Source organism: Trematomus bernacchii, unplaced genomic scaffold, assembly GCF_902827165.1.
Source record: "Trematomus bernacchii unplaced genomic scaffold, fTreBer1.1, whole genome shotgun sequence".
Lineage (NCBI taxonomy): Eukaryota > Metazoa > Chordata > Actinopteri > Perciformes > Nototheniidae > Trematomus > Trematomus bernacchii.
The window spans coordinates 119,592-137,500 of record NW_022987726.1 but is presented as its reverse complement, the minus strand read 5'-3'; positions in this window follow the sequence as shown (position 1 = coordinate 137,500).

Sequence of the window (17,909 nt, the reverse complement as noted above, 5' to 3'; positions counted from 1 at the left end):
CATTATTGAATTGTTCTGAACAGTGTGCCCCTCCACCAGAGAACAGAACAACTTATTCTGGGTTATTTACCTGCAGAAATCTGTAAAAAGAAACTAATAATGAACCAAATATAGAGCGTCAGAATGTTTTAAATGTTACCTGATGATTCTCGAAGATAAGGAGGCGTGTGGCGCAGTGCGTTAGTGCGTTGGTGATCGGATCAGGGGGATCAGGGTGCAAACCCCACTGCAGTCAGCATGTCGTTGTGTCCCTGAGACACTTCACCCCAAATTGCTCCTGTGGGGATTGCCCACATATTGAGTATGTAAGTCGCTTTGGATAAAAGCGTCTAACAAGTGACATGTAATGTAATAAGCTAGTGCTAAAATACTGTTATACAATTAAAAAAATACTTGACTTTACTGATAACCTAATGGACAATATGGGGAATTCAATGTTCATTTCAACAGTAAAACTCCACTTTTATTGCTCGTTGGCTCACCTCCACTTCCTACGATCATTTCACAATAAAAGCCTTCTAATCATTCCTCCTAAACCGCTGGAAGGCTTTTCATGTGAAACATCTGCAGGAAACGCTGAGTGTGTGTTCAAAGCAAACGGCACATTAACACAGTAAACAAAAGCATATGAAATGCACATCATCATGCGTATGACCCAGTATCAAAACAGGAAATAAAGGACATGTTCCCGTCTTCAGTTCAGAGATATTATAACTGTATTTACTCTGTGTTTGAATTAAAACACGTTGTGTACTGCTGAGCGGATGTTTTCGAGAAGAAGCAACAAGAGGGAGGGGAAGCAAGACAAATGCCAAGAAGGAGGAAGAAATAAAAAAGGGAGGGAGGCAGGGAGCCAAATCATGTGAGGTCAAACAGGCGAGAGGCCAACACACAGGAAATGAACACACACACACACACACACTGTAACCAACACTAAATACAAAGATATGTACACAAACCCCAGCAACTGTCGTATTTGCACTAAAGGCATGTAAACTATACATAAACAATGTGCCTAAAACACACACACACCCTCAAACTGAGTGTGTGTTTGGGACACTAATGCGTTCGGTGTGACTCAGAAACCAAAACAGCTAATCAGAGTCTGAGGAAGAGAGTTCATGAAGAGCATATATAGAGAGAGGATGATAAGAAAAAGGCCTGAATAAACAACTTGGTTTGGATAAATACAAATAAAGTTAAAGAGGGCAGAAAGGTCAAATACTTCTGTGAAGGATTTTCTCAACTGTAAGGCTCTGCTGTGATTGGTCAACTGCTTAGGGATGTCCCGCCCCCTTTGACTATCATGTACAATGTATTTGAGCGCTAGCCAATAGGAGCCCAAGTGTAGTGATGTCACTGTGTTCAAGAAGTAAGAGTCCAATGACACACACAACTCTGTTAAACTGGTTTATTCATGGGTAACCCTTCGTCACATCCAGTGGAAAGTACTGATTACACTGTGTGTGTGTGTGTGTGTGTGTGTGTGTGTGTGTGTGTGTGTGTGTGTGTGTGTGTGTGTGTGTGTGTCTCTCCTGCAGCTACATTTGAAGCACTTGACAAACATTACAGAGACCTTCTACAGTGAAGCAGCCATTCTCCGTCTGTCCTCTAACTCTGTTAACATGTATTTAACCCGGTTACTTCCAAACGGGACAACACTGAGATTCAGAGGGAGACAGACTATTAAAAAATATATATAAATCAATATTAATACTGCAGATTCAGCTCGGGAAAAAACAATCAGTGTTACTATCTTATAATAATAATTCACCACTGTAGATATTGTGATAAGCATCTTACATATGGTAGTATAATGTCCATATTCTGACCTCAACTTATTATTATATATTTTTTATTTTATTCCTTTTTATTTTATTTTATCTTTTTTGGAAATTTTATTATTATTTATATTGAATAACAATATTTAAAAATATGTTATCTTTTATGGGACATTTTACTCTATTTTCTTATGTTTGTATAAATATATATTTCTAATTGTATTCTTATTTTATGTTTCTTTGGACAATCAACTTGTGTCTTGACGTCTTGTGTTTATATAAATATCCTTATTTTTTTATTATTGCACATACTAACTTCAACCTCTTAGGGTTATATAAATATTTATTTACTATTTTTATTTATTTGCCAAGACTTGCACAACAGGTCCTGTAGAAAACGGAGAGCACTTACAGTATGGAGCCTAAGATTTCTTATTTTCTGTTATATCACTATTCCTAAACCCAGTCGTATACCAAGAGTGTTTTCTAAACATGTATTTGACTTTAATTGAGTCCTAATTTACCATCAATTCCCTCCAAATTCAAACTTAAAAACAGAAAGAGTCCACAGCTTCGAACAAGAGAAATAAAACCTTGTGATTGCCTCGCCTCATGTGTAATCAGCAGAGTGTGTTCATGATTACAGTCACTGCAGGAACTGAGGCTTGTTGATTGCACGATAAGGACAACAAACACCTAATAGAAGGACTGTGGATTTATACAAATAAATAAAAACTAACAAACCGTTTTATGCGAATTCACGGGGAGACTTTGACAAAAACTCCTGAGGGGATGAAATCAAAATTAAAGAAAACATTTAAAAAACGGGGAAAATAGGCGGAGATAATGCAGAGAGACGAGAGGGGGAGATAGACGAATGGAGAGGAGAGGATTGTGGCTTTTTGGGGTTTCCTGTGGTTGAGGTCAAACTGCAGCCATGAGAACACACACACACACACACACACACACACACACACACGGTCAAAGTACATGGTGGAGCAACGACCACTTTACAAAGTTGCCAAACCAAAATATAATTCAAAAAAATCAATTTAACAGAATAGACTATTTCACATTTACCACACAGTTGGAATAAAGTGATAATCAGAGTGAATTACCAGTTTTACGGCTTGATTCTCCGTTTTTATGTCAGCTTGGGAATCTACATTTCCCCAATTTAATTTGTGTTGTTGCTTCTTATATTTGTAATCCTCTCAATCCTCATAACCTAGTTTTCTTTTAAGTTTAAAATATATATTTATTACTAAATACTCAGCCCCTGCAGATGGATTTAAATGACAGACTCATGTGTGTGTGTGTGTGTGTGTGTGTGTGTGTGTGTGTGTGTGTGTGTGTGTGTCAACATCTACCACCTGTCTTTCACCAAGTGCTAGAAAAAGAAAAGAAATCTCACCTCAAACTACATGTGACCACCCAGTCTTCCACACACACACACTGCCTCACACACACACACACACACACACACACACTGCCTCACACACACACATACACACACTGCCTCACACACACACATACACACCCTGCCTCCCAGACACACACACTTCTCGTCTTATGTCGCCATGCAGGTGTCAAATGTGTGAACGTGTCTGTAAGTATTTGTGTACCTCACACTCACACTGTGTTAGTGTTAGATTATCTCTCTCACACAGACAGAGACAGACACACACACACACACAGACAGACACACACACACACAGAATTCAGGGTGCGATCACACGCCTCACACACTTCTGCAGTGACTCAGACAAACCTGAATCTTATCGCTTTTTCTGAAACTCAACACAAAAGGCGCTTTCACACCGGAGTACTTTTCCAGTTTAGTTCCGATAGTGCCTGGAATTTTGCGTTCACACCAAAAAGAGAACTTAGTTCATGAGAACTTTTACCCCCATTTTTAGTGCCTGCCAGAGAGGTGGTACTTTCCTGGGGAGAAAAAAGTACCAATTTCTGATTGGCTGGGCAAATTGCAAACCACGCCCCGTAAAACTCGGAAAAGTTTTTTGAAGCCGCCATTGTATTTGCTGGCATTAACATTATTAGCATTAGCCCCGCGCACCAACGCAGAGAGACTAACTTATGGCAACACAAAAGAAAGCATGGGAGCGGTGGAGATGAGGAGGTGTCGGCGTTCTGGCGATTTACTCGGATTTACTCTGAAGGCTTCAGTAGAAGCTGCCAGTCCCCAACTCCGGGGACTTCCGGCCGGGGACTCCGGGTGGCAGTATACGCCGTGAAGTTGTTTGCGGCCTGCCAGTAAACCCAAAGCAGAAGAAGAAGAAGTGACGTCAGCGGCTTCATTTGACTAATCCTCCCTCAGGGAACTTATTCCGATGTGAACGCGATCTGCTCTTTAGTTCCATGGGGGAACTAAGTGCTGGGAACTAAGTACGGCAAAGTACTTGGTGTGAAAGCGGCTAATGATCCAGAGTGGAGAAATGTACAAATGGCAGCAATGCATGATGGGAAAGCTTTCCAAAAACACCTGAATGCAGCTTTTGGGTGGGTAGTGGCATCAGTAATGGGTTGGAGGTGTGATTACACGGTCAGTTAGACAGATGGATCGATTCATGTGCCGACTATTTTCTCAATTAAGCGACATAATGTCATAAAATAGGGCTGAACGATTTAGAAAAACGATGTAATGGAGATTATTTCGAATTATATTGCGATACAATTTTGCAAAGAACTAGAAGGCATTTTTCAGCGCTGTATTCGTCCACATTTCCTAGAACCAAAAGGGGAAGTCTTTATTTTTCGTTGAGAAATCAAATATAAACTCTATGAAGAGGAAGACTGTAAAATGCTGTTTCATCTAGCAGTGTTCCTCAAACTCAAGAATAAGCAAGTTTCTTTTCGGTCAAACTAAATGACCTTTACACTCCACTTTACAGTCCGCTAAAACCTGTAGAAAACCTAGCTTTTAGATCAGCAGAACCTCACACTAGTTGCCGCTTGATATTTATTGATAAATGATTGAATAAAGCCAGATGTCTCACGTTACAGGAGCGCTTCCTGCTGACAAACTGCTCCACGGTGGACTCGACACCCGACGTGTGAACTCAGCATTCAGTCAGAGGACGTGCTGTCTTAACTAGACACACACACACAGAGATAGAGAGAGACCACTCACCTTTAAATACTCTCACAGAATGGTTAGTATCAGACGTGTGGTTTCTGCTTGTGAGAGCTTCATACTGCAGAGATACACTAGAGAGCTTCCCGTGTGCAGCATAATATAAATATTTAGTAACGGTTTCTGTTTCTAAAGCCCCACACGACTATCACAGACTAAAATAAAACTCTGGAAACTCCCCCCGTCTTCCATGCTCTCTGAATAAAAACTGAAAGAAGTCCACATACCGAGAGGATTACTGCACCGTCCCAAATAAAGACGTGCAGTATCAAACACTCGGGTGGAAGAGACACACGGCGCAGTAATTTTCTGCAGCTTCTGACAGAGTTCAAAGTAACAACTACTCTCCCAGAGTGCATTGAAACGTATTTACATGGCTTGTTTTTCACCAAACGCCAAGAAAATACTCACTTTTTGGAATATTTTCTATGATAATTAACGTTAACAATTAAATAAGGGTTCTTTGTTTTCACTCACAAATCAAATCATAAAGATAGTGTCGCATAACATTTGGAAAAGACCGATATGTTTGAGTTAAAGTTGCTTAAATGATTTTAAACGCACTAAAATCAAAACCATACCATTTGGAAATAATGAAACTGAAAGCATTTTGATTTCCTACATTTCCCATAATGCAACTCTTCAGCATAGTTCCCAATCACATCCATTGGACTCCTGTCAATCACATCATTTTGTAACACTATTGCTCCTATTGGCTAGCGCTCCAACACATTGTACGTGATAGGCTAAGGGGCGGGACATCTCTAAGCTGGTTGACCAATCACAACAGAGCCGGCCAGCTAACCAATCAGAGCAGACTGGGCTCTGGTTTCAGACAGAGGGTGAAAAGAGGTGCTGCAGCACAGGCAGTATGAGAAAAATAAAGAGCTTTTTTACATACTGATATACACCTGAACATCAGCAGGAGAGGACTCTTTAAAGTAGAGACACTACATACTGATATACACCTGAACATCAGCAGGAGAGGACTCTTTAAAGTAGAGACACTGCATACTGATATACACCTGAACATCAGCAGGAGAGGACTCTTTAAAGTAGAGACACTACATACTGATACATCAGCAGGAGAGGACTCTTTAAAGTAGAGACACTACATACTGATATACACCTGAACATCAGCAGGAGAGGACTCTTTAAAGTAGAGACACTACATCCTGATATACACCTGAACATCAGCAGGAGAGGACTCTTTAAAGTAGAGACACTACATACTGATATACACCTGAACATCAGCAGGAGAGGACTCTTTAAAGTAGAGACACTGCATACTGATATACACCTGAACATCAGCAGGAGAGGACTCTTTAAAGTAGAGACACTACATACTGATATACACCTGAACATCAGCAGGAGAGGACTCTTTAAAGTAGAGACACTACATACTGATATACACCTGAACATCAGCAGGAGAGGACTCTTTAAAGTAGAGACACTACATCCTGATATACACCTGAACATCAGCAGGAGAGGACTCTTTAAAGTAGAGACACTAAATACTAATATAAGCTTGAAGAAAGTCTTGAATGCTCTTCTTGCGACTCAAATCCACTTTGAGCAGTATTTACTTAGTTTAAAAGGTCATGAAAATCAGGACAAGACATGAAAACACAGTTTAAGTTGAACTGTGAAGAGGGAGAAACTGACAGTCAGTGAGTCAGAATGACAGGAATAACTAACGCTGATATGGAACAACGTGACAGACTGCTAAATATGTGTGATGAAGAGCTGAAGAAGTGACGGTGAAGCAACATGATTCACCAACAAGAGGAAGAGAGAGAAGGAGGCGAACATGGAAATAGAGGAAGTGTGAAAACATGAAAAGCAAAAAGAAGGTTTTTCCATATAGAAACCAGATTTAAGTGGAATTTAAAGAGAAAGTACGTGAAGTTAAGACGAGAGAGAGATATTGAAATGTGAGCAAAAACACGCCTTGGTTCAAGTAGAAAGTAAAGAGCAGATGTCAGGTATCTGAACAAACACTGGTGAAGCACAAGCACACACACACCTGCTACTGTTTCTACTGCAAACACAACCTTTGGACGCTGACACACACATGCTCCGTTTCAAATGGAAATGTACAAACCACACACACACACACACACACACACACACAGATTACCGTCAGATAAGCGCTGTCACATGCCAACAAATAAGATGACCTGAAACTCTCCAACCTCCATTTAGGGGACTTTATGGGAAATAGAAAATTACTTATTTCTTCCCCAATTCAATGATATCGGTTCCAGTTAGGGCTGTCCCGAATACAATTTTTCGGGCTCCGGATATTCGGTAGTAATCAGCAGCGAATATTTGGATTCGGGGGGGGTGTGTGCGTAGTAATCAGCAGCGAACCGCTTCAACGCGTGTATTATGTATATCATTTTTTACATGGCCGATTCGTCTAATTGAACCAAAACACAATTTTTTGCTGCAAGACAGTCCAAAAAAACATGTATATCTGTGCAGAAAAATACAGACCGTCCACACTCACAACAACGGCCTACAGACATAAATAAACCAGCGACTGTATTCACCATGACACAGACAGTCTGTGGTTTGTACTTGTTTCACTTTTGTCTAGTTTCTGAACAGATATGAGGAGCTGTGAGCTCTGAGTGCTAACAGCTAACGGCTGATGTTGGTTTTGTGGGGTTCTCATTGAAGATGACGTCACGGCTCCGCCTACACTGCGTTACTATAGTTACTGCCCCAGTTCCTAAACTTTAATGGAAACGCAGCATAAAAAGTGAGCCTGGCCTAACTATACCGTACTAAGCCGAGCGAGGCCCTGCAGTGGAAATGTGCCATGAGAGAGTTCATCCCTCCACGAGTTATAATGAACCTTCAGTCTGCAGTAATAAGACAGACAATAGACTTACGCAACAAGAATAGCAAGTAATTAAAGCCATTGTATGAAATTAAATGGAAGTAGTCAAATTAAAGCAGGCTAGAATCATTAGACAGAGGGCCTTTGTGGCTCTCTTCCCCCGGTCTTTACATCTCTTTTCATGTTTTCTATTCTTTACACAAGGAGAGCGTCGGGGCTTTTTTATTTTTTTATTCGTGTAATGATTACTCTTGTCTTTTTTGGAGAGCGACGCCTCCAAGACTGACTGACGTGACCCCGAATTAACGGAGAGATTCGGAGGCAGACAAATGTTCCTACGCAGAGAAATATCCATCATCATAAACCTGTGTGTGTGTGTGTGTGTGTGTGTGTGTGTGTGTGTGTGTGTGTGTGTGTGTGTGTGTGTGTGTGTGTGTGTGTGTGTGTGTGTGTGTGTGTGTGTGTGTGTGTGTGTGTGTGTGTGTGTGTGTGTGTGTGTGTGTTACAAAGACAGACATAATGATGAAGTTAAAGAGCATCCTGGGTATAATAAAGGTCTGCAGACATGGTGCTCCCGCGAGGGTCTTTTTCAAAACGCTGACAAAACTGACTCACAAATTGCTCCATCAACGAGACAATGTGATCCGACTTGATGTGATCTGCCTCCCCGGGGTTTCTAATGCGGAAGACATTAATGGAGGGGGGATAAAAAAAAGACGAGAGCAATTTGTTAAAATGTTTTCGTTTGCACGGGAAAAAAAGCTCATCTGGGCTCATTCATTTCGCCTCTAAAACAATCAAAGATATCGTGATGGCTTCAAGCCTCGTTTGACTCTCAGGAAATGTAAGGAAACTGCTTTATTGTGATCACAACAACAACAACAACAAGTGTGCTTCTTGAAGAGATTGTCCGACCAAACAGAACGACGTTACTGTTGACGGGGTAATTCAAACAGAAACATTAGGCGCTTTCACACCAAGTACTTTGCCGTACTTAGTTCATCAGAACTCTTTAGTTCTCATGAACTAAGTACAGATCGCGTTCACACCGGAATAAGTCCCTGAGGGAAGATTAGGCAAATGAAGCCGCTGACGTCACTTCTTCTTCTTTTGCTTTGGGTTTACTGGCAGGCCGCAAACCACTTCACGGCGTATACTGCCACCCGAAGTCCCCGGCCGGAAGTCCCCGGAGTTGGGGACTGGCTTCAGTAGAAGCTGCTGGGACTCCCAGCAGCTTCTACTGAAGCCTTCCGAGTAAATCGCCAGAACGCCGACACCTCCTCATCTCCACCGCTCCCATGTTTTCTTTTGTGTTGCCATAAGTTAGTCTCTCTCCGTTTGTGCACTGGGCTAATGCTAATGCTAATAATGCTAATGCGAGGGAAATAAAATGGCGGCTTCACAAAACTTTTTGGGAGTTTTACGGCAAGGACTGAAAAGGGGGTGGAAAGGTTCTCATTAACTAAGTTCTAGTTCCGGATTATTTTGGTTTGAACGCACATTTTCGGAACTATACTGGGAAAAGTACTCCGGTGTGAAGACATTTGGCTTAAAGCGGGACACTGCTTAGTCGTTTCCAACCAATAATCAATCTTTCCTTACCCTTAAAAGGTTCATTATGATCCCAAAGACCAAGACATTTTCCTAAGTCTGACCAAAGTGGTTTTCTCTTTGTAACTGGAAACAATATCAGGAGAATCAGGTTTTCATTTTACACATTACACAAAAAAAGATCGGTTTTCATTGACTAAAGTTACAGAAATATGACTTGTATTTTGGTCAAAAACAACAAACTCTTTCAACTTTTTGTCAAGTTAGAGCCACGGACGAAACAAAAACTTGGACCTTAAAATGTGGGCAACTGGGTTCCTTTCTTCTTTACCCTCAGGTGTTTGTTTTCTTCTGCTTTTACAGCATCAAAGATAGAAACATCATCCACATGCAACTCAATGTGAATTCTCCGGACAACAATGAACTCTATTCACACATCGGACATTAAAGACTTTGACTTTTTTCAAGAAGGTGAAGGCAGGGTAAAGTCCATTGGGTTTTCCATGAAGAAACAAAAACACAATTGTTCTCTGATTCAACTCAAAAGCACTTGTTGAAGCAATGGAGGGAAAGCTGATCAATGGCTTCCAGTTTCTCCACAATACGACTGTATGGTCACCAAGACTGACTAAGAAATCAGAAATGAACAAAGACATTGCTCAAGAAATCAGCTACTTTGTTCAATGCTAATAAATGATATTAGCAACTGGAGAAAATAGTTTGTTTTCTTACATTTAGAGTTCATTAGGAAGGGATTTCTGCACTTCTCCAAAAGCTACAACCCACAAAGAAGAAGCAGAAACGACCAGAAGTCAGTAATCAGTCAGAAAGCTTTCCACGTCCCCCGACAACAGGAGCTTAATGAGAGCCACACATTAACAGCTGGACAAACACAGCAAAACCCCTCTGCACACACACCTCACACACCTACACACACACCAATCAGCTGCTGCAGACACACAAGGCAAGACCACACACTTCAAAACGGACTTTGTTAGCCTACAATTCTGCCTCTAACGGTTTAAAATGCACCTTTATGGTAGTATTTCCATCATTTCTGGACAAAGATCGAGAGTTTTTCCACCTTTTAAATGCCTCCAAGAAGTGATTTTATAAGAACATACGAAATATTTGGGCTCAGGTTGTCCAAAGTTTCAATTTTACACATGAACTACACAAAATAAGATACGTTTTCATTTTCTAAATATACAAGGAACAGGTACAATTGGTCGTAATTTGGTCATAACATCTTTTGCCTTTTCTTGAAAGTGACTAGCAATTTAGCGGGTTTTCCCTTTCCTTTCCAACCAATAAACAATGTTGTTTGAATATATATTGCCACCACAACAGCTCTTTAACTCTAAAATGTGTTATTATGGTCACAGTGACCACAATATTTTCCTAAAGCCGTTTTTTCTCATATGAAATCTGGACAATGTTGAGAAAAATCAGGTCTGCAAAGTCATTTACGCAACTACCACTAAATGTACCTTTTTGGTAGTATTTCCATTACTTTTGGTCAGAAATCACAACCTTGCAACCCTTTAAATGCTAGCTTGGTGTAGTTTTATGAGAAGACAAGAAATAATCATTATTTGGCAACGATAAACCCAATTGCATGCTATTGGCGGTCAGGCTTGCTGCTATTAGACCAGAAAATAGTTAATCTGCAACCATGTTACGCATAGTTCAAGCAAAAATACGTAACATGAAGTGGTTTAAGCTTCTAAAATCTGCTTTTCCATGTCAATTAAGAAAGAAACCTGAATATCTTTGGAGTTTGGACTCAAATCGAGCAATTTGGAAACATCACTTTGGTATTTCGGGTATTTTAACAGAGATTTTTAACAATTTTGGGACATTTTATAGATGAAATAAGCAATTAATCGAGGAGAAAATTGGCAGATCAAGTGATGAAAATGTTTAGTTGCAGCCCTAAACTATGATTTACAGATTGCTGCATTACACATGTGTCAAACTCAAGGCCCGGGGGCCAAATCAGGCCCATGGTGGATTTAATTTCGGCCCGCAGGATAATTTGTAATTACTATTAGATCTGGCCCGCCGGTATATTGCACGCACACCTTCACTCCATCCTGAGGGTTTCCTCAGCTCAGAGCCTGACCCCAAACATTGATGAACTTGCACCCAAGATGAGATGCCAAGTATCTGGCTTGAGCTAGCATCACAGAGCAGCACACTGAGTTTACATGGATGTTTCCTTCTGCACTTTCTTTCTTGAGACAACAGGGCATGTTTGGTTTTCTCTTTGAGGGAAATAGTTTTTCTGAAGCTGTTGTTGGCCTGTGGAAAAATGTACTCATAAGAAATGACTCTGGAAAAGCTGCAGATAGAGCCATAAGAAATGAATGCAACTGATTATTTAATGTTTAATGTTGTTTTTATAGGCAATAATTTAAGCTTTGTTAGTTCCAGGTTTAATATGTGCAATAAGTTCATTTCAATAAGTTCTGCAAGAAACATTGAACCAGTCCGGCCCTCGACGAGTACCCATTTTTTTATATTGGCCCACTGTGTATTTGAGTTTGACCCCCCTGCTCTGTATGTCCTGCTGCATTAGATTAGATGCTACCTAGATGCAATTTCATGTGAAGACAAGAAATAAATGGATTCAAGGGATCATTTTTTGGCAACGATAAACCCAATTGCATGCTTTTGGTTGTCAGGCTTGCTGCTACAGTACAAATTGGCCTCTTTGTCACCAAAGAAGACGTCTGTTTTGCAAGTGTAATACAGTGAAGTAATGACATGCATGAAAGCTTCTGTACACCTACACACAGATATAACTGGGGAGAGAGAAAGAAGCCACAAAAAAGTGAATTTTGTGGATGTTTAAAACCATCAGAGGATGATAAGAGGCAACTTATTTTTCTGCTGCATCTCATGAGTGAGCGGCGTCTTCATTATATTGTAAAGGAAGTGTGAGAACATATATCAAAATGTGTCGGTGATCAAGAGGCTGGAGGATAATCCTTTTAAAAGAGGCTCTACTTGATAATAGCAGTGTGTTTTAAATAAAGTTTCCCTAACTAGTGATGCAATTAACGATTATTTATTTAGCTTTAAATGCTGTTATTATTCGCTCAAGTAATCTGTTCGTCTTCAAACATTATGGAAAAATGGCCGTGGAATATCCAAAGTGATTGTGTGTGAATGCATTCATCAAGTGGTGTAAGCTTCTCAAACATAATAATTTTCAGATTTTTCATGTCGTATAAGATGGAAGATTAAATATAAATGGGTTTTGGACTGAAAACAAGCTATTTAAAACATTACTGTGGTATTTTAACAGGGATTTCTTACCATTTTGAGACATTTTATAGACAATATAATCAATTAATCGAGTTAATTTAGCAGAATAAATGATAAGAATATTAAGTAACGGTTCTTTATGTTTTAAAAGGACCTCTTTTACATTGTAAACAAGCACAGGTTAAGTGAGTTCAGCACACCTAGGACAACGGCTAATTAAAGGGCGGCTGCCACACACAGACAAGTAAACAATGTAATTACTGTGTCATTCAAAAGAGGCTACTTCCTGCTCTGCTGTTAACACTATTCATGGGTTTGAATTGGCCAATCACGAGAGGGCTCCCTTGGGGACAGAATGCCACCTGGCTCTGTGATTGGTCGAGGTGTGAGAAAAGGAATTCAAAGAGTATAGAGTCCCTAAACACCAGATTTATTTGCATTTTTAGGCATTGTAGCTTAGGCAGTGGTGATGTGAATCATGTGACCGTGCTGTAGTTCCTTTATAGCTCAACATTAGCCACCTTTAGCTTAGCGGTGGTTGATGTGAAGTCATGTGACCGTGGCGGTAGTGTTCTTTAGAGCCGCAACACTTAGCCACCTTAGCTTAGCGGTGGTGACGTGAAGTCATGGTGAACCGGTGCTGTAGCTTCCTGTTATAAGCCCAACATTAGCTCACCTTTAGCTTAGGCGGTGGTGACGTGAAGTCAATGTGACCGTGCCTGTAGTTCCTTTATAGCCCAACAATTAGCCAACCTTTAGCTTAGCGGTGGTGGATGGTGAAGTCATGTGACCGTGCTGTAGTTCGCTTAATAGCTCAACATTGAGCCATCCTTAGCTTAGCTATAGGCGGTGGTGACATGTGAAGTCATGTTGAATTCGTGCTTGTAGTTCTCTTTAGAGCCCAACATTAGCCATCCTTTAGCTTAGCGGTGGTGGACGGGAAGTCATGTGACCGTGCTGTAGTTCCTTTATAGCGCAGACATTAGGCCAGCCTTTAGCGTAGCGGTGGTGACGTGAACGTAAGTCATGTGACCGTGCTGTAGTTCCTTGTATAGCCCAACATTAGCCGCCTTAGCTTAGCGGTGGTGACGTGAAGTCATGTGACCGTGCTGTAGTTCCTTTATAGCCCAACATAGCCTCCTTTAGCTTAGCGGTGGTGACGTGAAGTCATGTGACCGTGCTGTCGTTCCTTATAGCCCAACATTAGCCGCCTTTAGCTTAGCGGTGGTGAAGTGAAGTCAAGTCATATAGTTCCTTTATAGTAGCTTTTTACCTCTGTTTGTATTTAAGCTTCAAAATCATAAAGTGGTGTTTGATATGCAGAGATTAACCTTAAAATATACCAAATTCCAATGGAAAAATGCTATTAGCTTTTTTTATTGGTGTAAATAAACCAATATTCATCTTCAAGTTATTTCCACCATTGATCACCGTTTGTCTCCAACATTACTGAAAGGCATGTAAGAATTCATTTATTTAACCATGTTTTAAAAACTCCCCCAATTTAGCTGAAAGTGAGTGATTGTCTACGTGACTCTTTGACCTCTGAGGTCCCGCGGTCTCTTCCGGTCTTAAATCACTACAACATGCAGCACGAACATTAAACTTTTTATTTTTAAAAAGGGAGGTTTCCCCCCCCCCTCCCTCCCTCCCCCCTCTCTCTCTTTTTCAGTCCTCACTGCCAAGTCACAATTTAATTTCATGCTTTGAGGTTAAGGGACGTTTTTTTCCCATCAGTGAAGATAGTTATTTTGGTGCTTGAACACAGGATCTGCAGAAGGGTTTGGATGAAAAACAACCACATGGTTCCAATAAAGACTGAACAGGATAATAGACTTTGGACTGCTATGTAGAATTAGCTATAACATGCATTGAAGAGATCAAAACAAACACTGTTTTACAGCCTTTTATACTGTAGATGCTCCAACAACTGTAGAGCACAACACTGTTGATATAAATATGATTCATGAGGGTTTTGTTGCCAAATCAACAAAGTGGCTGCTGCAGAAAATCGATGCCAACAGACAGCAGCCGGTCAGAAGTCCATCTGTGAGACCGTTTTATCCCCAACATCATGCTGGTTGTTATAGATTACAGACAGCTTATGCAACAGTATGTCAAAAAGCCTCTGTTGAACTTTGACAAATCAGGCATATGCATTTGTTTGCACTTTAATATGACGTAACAGGACTATTTTTTACAAGCTTCTTACTGAGAAATTTGTTTTGTTTTTTTAATAGTTCAAATAAAAGCCTGTCAGTTAGATAGGGGAGATTTTCCAACATTAACACACGTCACAATATGGTAGCGTAAGTCAAGCATAAACACAATTTAAAATACATTTTGAAGATTTACACAGTAAGAAAGAGTATTTTTTATTTTGCTCCATCTGCCTACATTAAGTCAGGGGTCGGCAACCCACGGCTCTTTAAGCCCTCTCCTCTGGCTCCCTTGAGCTTAGACAAAAATAAGAAGGAAATACAATACAAATATTTGTAGGACTATTTATATTTTGCTGCACGGTTGAAAATGTTTCGTATCTTGTATTTTGAGGTGATACTGTGACACATAAATAAAAAAGAACCGGTTTTAATTAGGTCAACTAAAATATGCTTCACATCCTGCTGCGGTCCCGCGCCAGCGCCTTTTCTTGCAGGTGAATAACCTGACCCCCGGCTCGATGAGCGAACTATGGATACATCAGAGAAAAGAAAAGTATTGGAGGAACACAGAGGGTTTAATTCTGCGTGGTTAGAGTGATCTGCTTTCACAGCAAACGATGCTGGCTTACCGGTATGTTTGATATGTGGAGAGAAGTTGTCAAAGGTGCTGCAGCTTTTACGTATCGAGGAGAAACACGGAAGAGGAAGACAGCTGACGATCTTCAGTCATAACTCAATCAGTTAACTCTTTTTAGGGTGCAGCTATACGTTTTATTTATTTCAAAGTGGGCCCATTTGAATTATATTAATTTCCTTCAAATGTGCAGAGGACTCCCCAAGTGCTGTGTTGATTTATTTTAAAGTAGGCCTGTGTATTTTTTTTTAATTCTCCTTATAAGAGTTCTTTGTTTATTATTTGAGGTAAACCGTTTTCTATAATGTAATAAATAATAAATGCAAAAAAAACTGTAGTCTTTGTCTACGATGTAACAATATATACAACTTTATAAGCTATCAAGCTATCAAATATGTTTTGCGGCTCCAGACAAAAGAAATTGGTGGAAAAGGGGGCAAAATGGCTCTTTTGGTCAAAAAGGTTGCAGACCCCTGCATTAAAGGTGGGGTAGGTAATTCACTTCAGAAACACTTTTTGTTATATTCCGTGGAATGCTCTTAACATCCCGATAGCAATGAATACATGAAATGCTTTGACAATAAATATATAAAAAAATGTCATCTGTGGAAGCCGTGGTACTGTAAAAAGCACGACCAATCATCTGAGCCGGCCCTGCTAAAATAACTGGATGGCCTACCTGCCTGTCAGCCTTCCATCTGTGCACAAACTTATCTCGTGCCCTCATTGGTCATGTGCGCGTTCGTGTGTGTTGGAGGAGGGGCTCTGTAAGGAAGTCTGAAGGAAGGGGCAGATTTTTTCCGGTTGCGTACTTTCAAATTCTAGCGCACTCGAGCTGGTTTCTCCATTCTTACCTACCCTACCTTTAAGTCAAAGGTCTTAATATTACATTACATATCATTTAGCTGACTTTTTTTATGCAAAACGACTTACAATAAGTGCAAAAAACCATAAAGAATCAAACTCCGAACAACAAGGAAAGTGCTGCTAAAGTAACTCAAGTGCTTCGTGTGATACTTCCACCATTGGTTATGCAGGCCACACTCTTTATATGTGTCAAACAACAACTTAAAGTGGACCTATCATGCTATATTTGAAATATATATTGTAGGGCCATACCTATATAAAACATGTCTGTGAAGTTTCTTTTTCAAAATACCAAACAGATCACCCATTGTAGCCATGCCTCATACTGCTCAAACCCCTCTTTTGAAGCCCTGTTAGAGAAACGCGGATCTTGGGTCCTTAACTTGAAAAAAAAGAAGAGGAGGCGGAGCTAATGCCTGATCAGAATTCTACCGGAGATAAAGTTAAATTCGGTTGTGATAAAACGCCATCCTGTTTAAACCACGGCAAGGATTATTTCTGAAACAGTATGGAGCTCAAATGCTTTTTCTCTTGCGGGTTCATCACAAGGCGAGTTATTTTTTTATTTCCTGCTTTTTAAACACATGTGCTCTACAGTACAGGTTAGCTCCGAGTGTTAGCGAGGCTTGCTAATGTAAACAAAGACGAGATTACGTCCAAAACACGTCAGGCATTGTTTCTGATAGCAACTTTCTGTGGGTCCGATCGTTGTACCCCCGTTTTTAAAAGATTTGGGTACGGAGGAAAAGAGAGAGGGTTTTATTTTCTGACGCACTGGGGACACATATTTATGTATAAAAGACATCACAAAGTGCATTTTGCATGATAGGTCCCCTTTAAACTTAAAACAGAACCACTAATTTATTCAGAATAATACAATTGTGATGGCAGAAATGTGTATAAATGTGATAAATATTGACTTATACAGAGGATGTCAACAAGGGAAAGGCCCTGGTTGGTGTTGTGTATTCTCTATGTGCCTCCATATAGTAAAATCCTACAAATTCAACAATTTATTTCCCAATTTAACAATCATTTGATCCACTTTTCTTTATTTCATTCATAGCTGAGTTGCAGCTTGAGCTCAACCATATAACTTTCTGTTTGCAGACATACAGCGAGTCACAAAACCAGACGGCCTTATTCCTGTCTAACAGGTCTCTGATAGTCTCACACTAAAGTTAAGCTTTCAGTCTGACAGCATTTCTCTGGAAGATTATAGGTTAAGCAACAGCTAAATTCCTGCGAAAAATGCACGATTTGTCACAAAACAATGTTGGGTGGAGCGATAATGCAACAGCTATTCTTGCTAAGGTGCTAGCAACATGCTCAAGCTAGCACTAACCAATTCACAAGTAGAGTTTTGACCCGACTTCAAAACATCTTTATTGAAGTTAAAATGGAAAGTGTTCATTTGTAATAGGAACTCTTGTCTTATTAATTATCCATTTCTTATGTGTGAGGAAGTATTAGCCGGTTATCTTAGCTTAGCATAAAGACTGGGATTGGATGAAACCGCTAATTTCCAAACTTCTACCAATGCCTGGAAAGCTCACAATTGTCTTTCACTTTCACTTACTATGTTATTGAATAAACAAGATGTAATGTGTTATACATGAGCTTTAAAAGGGAGTACCAT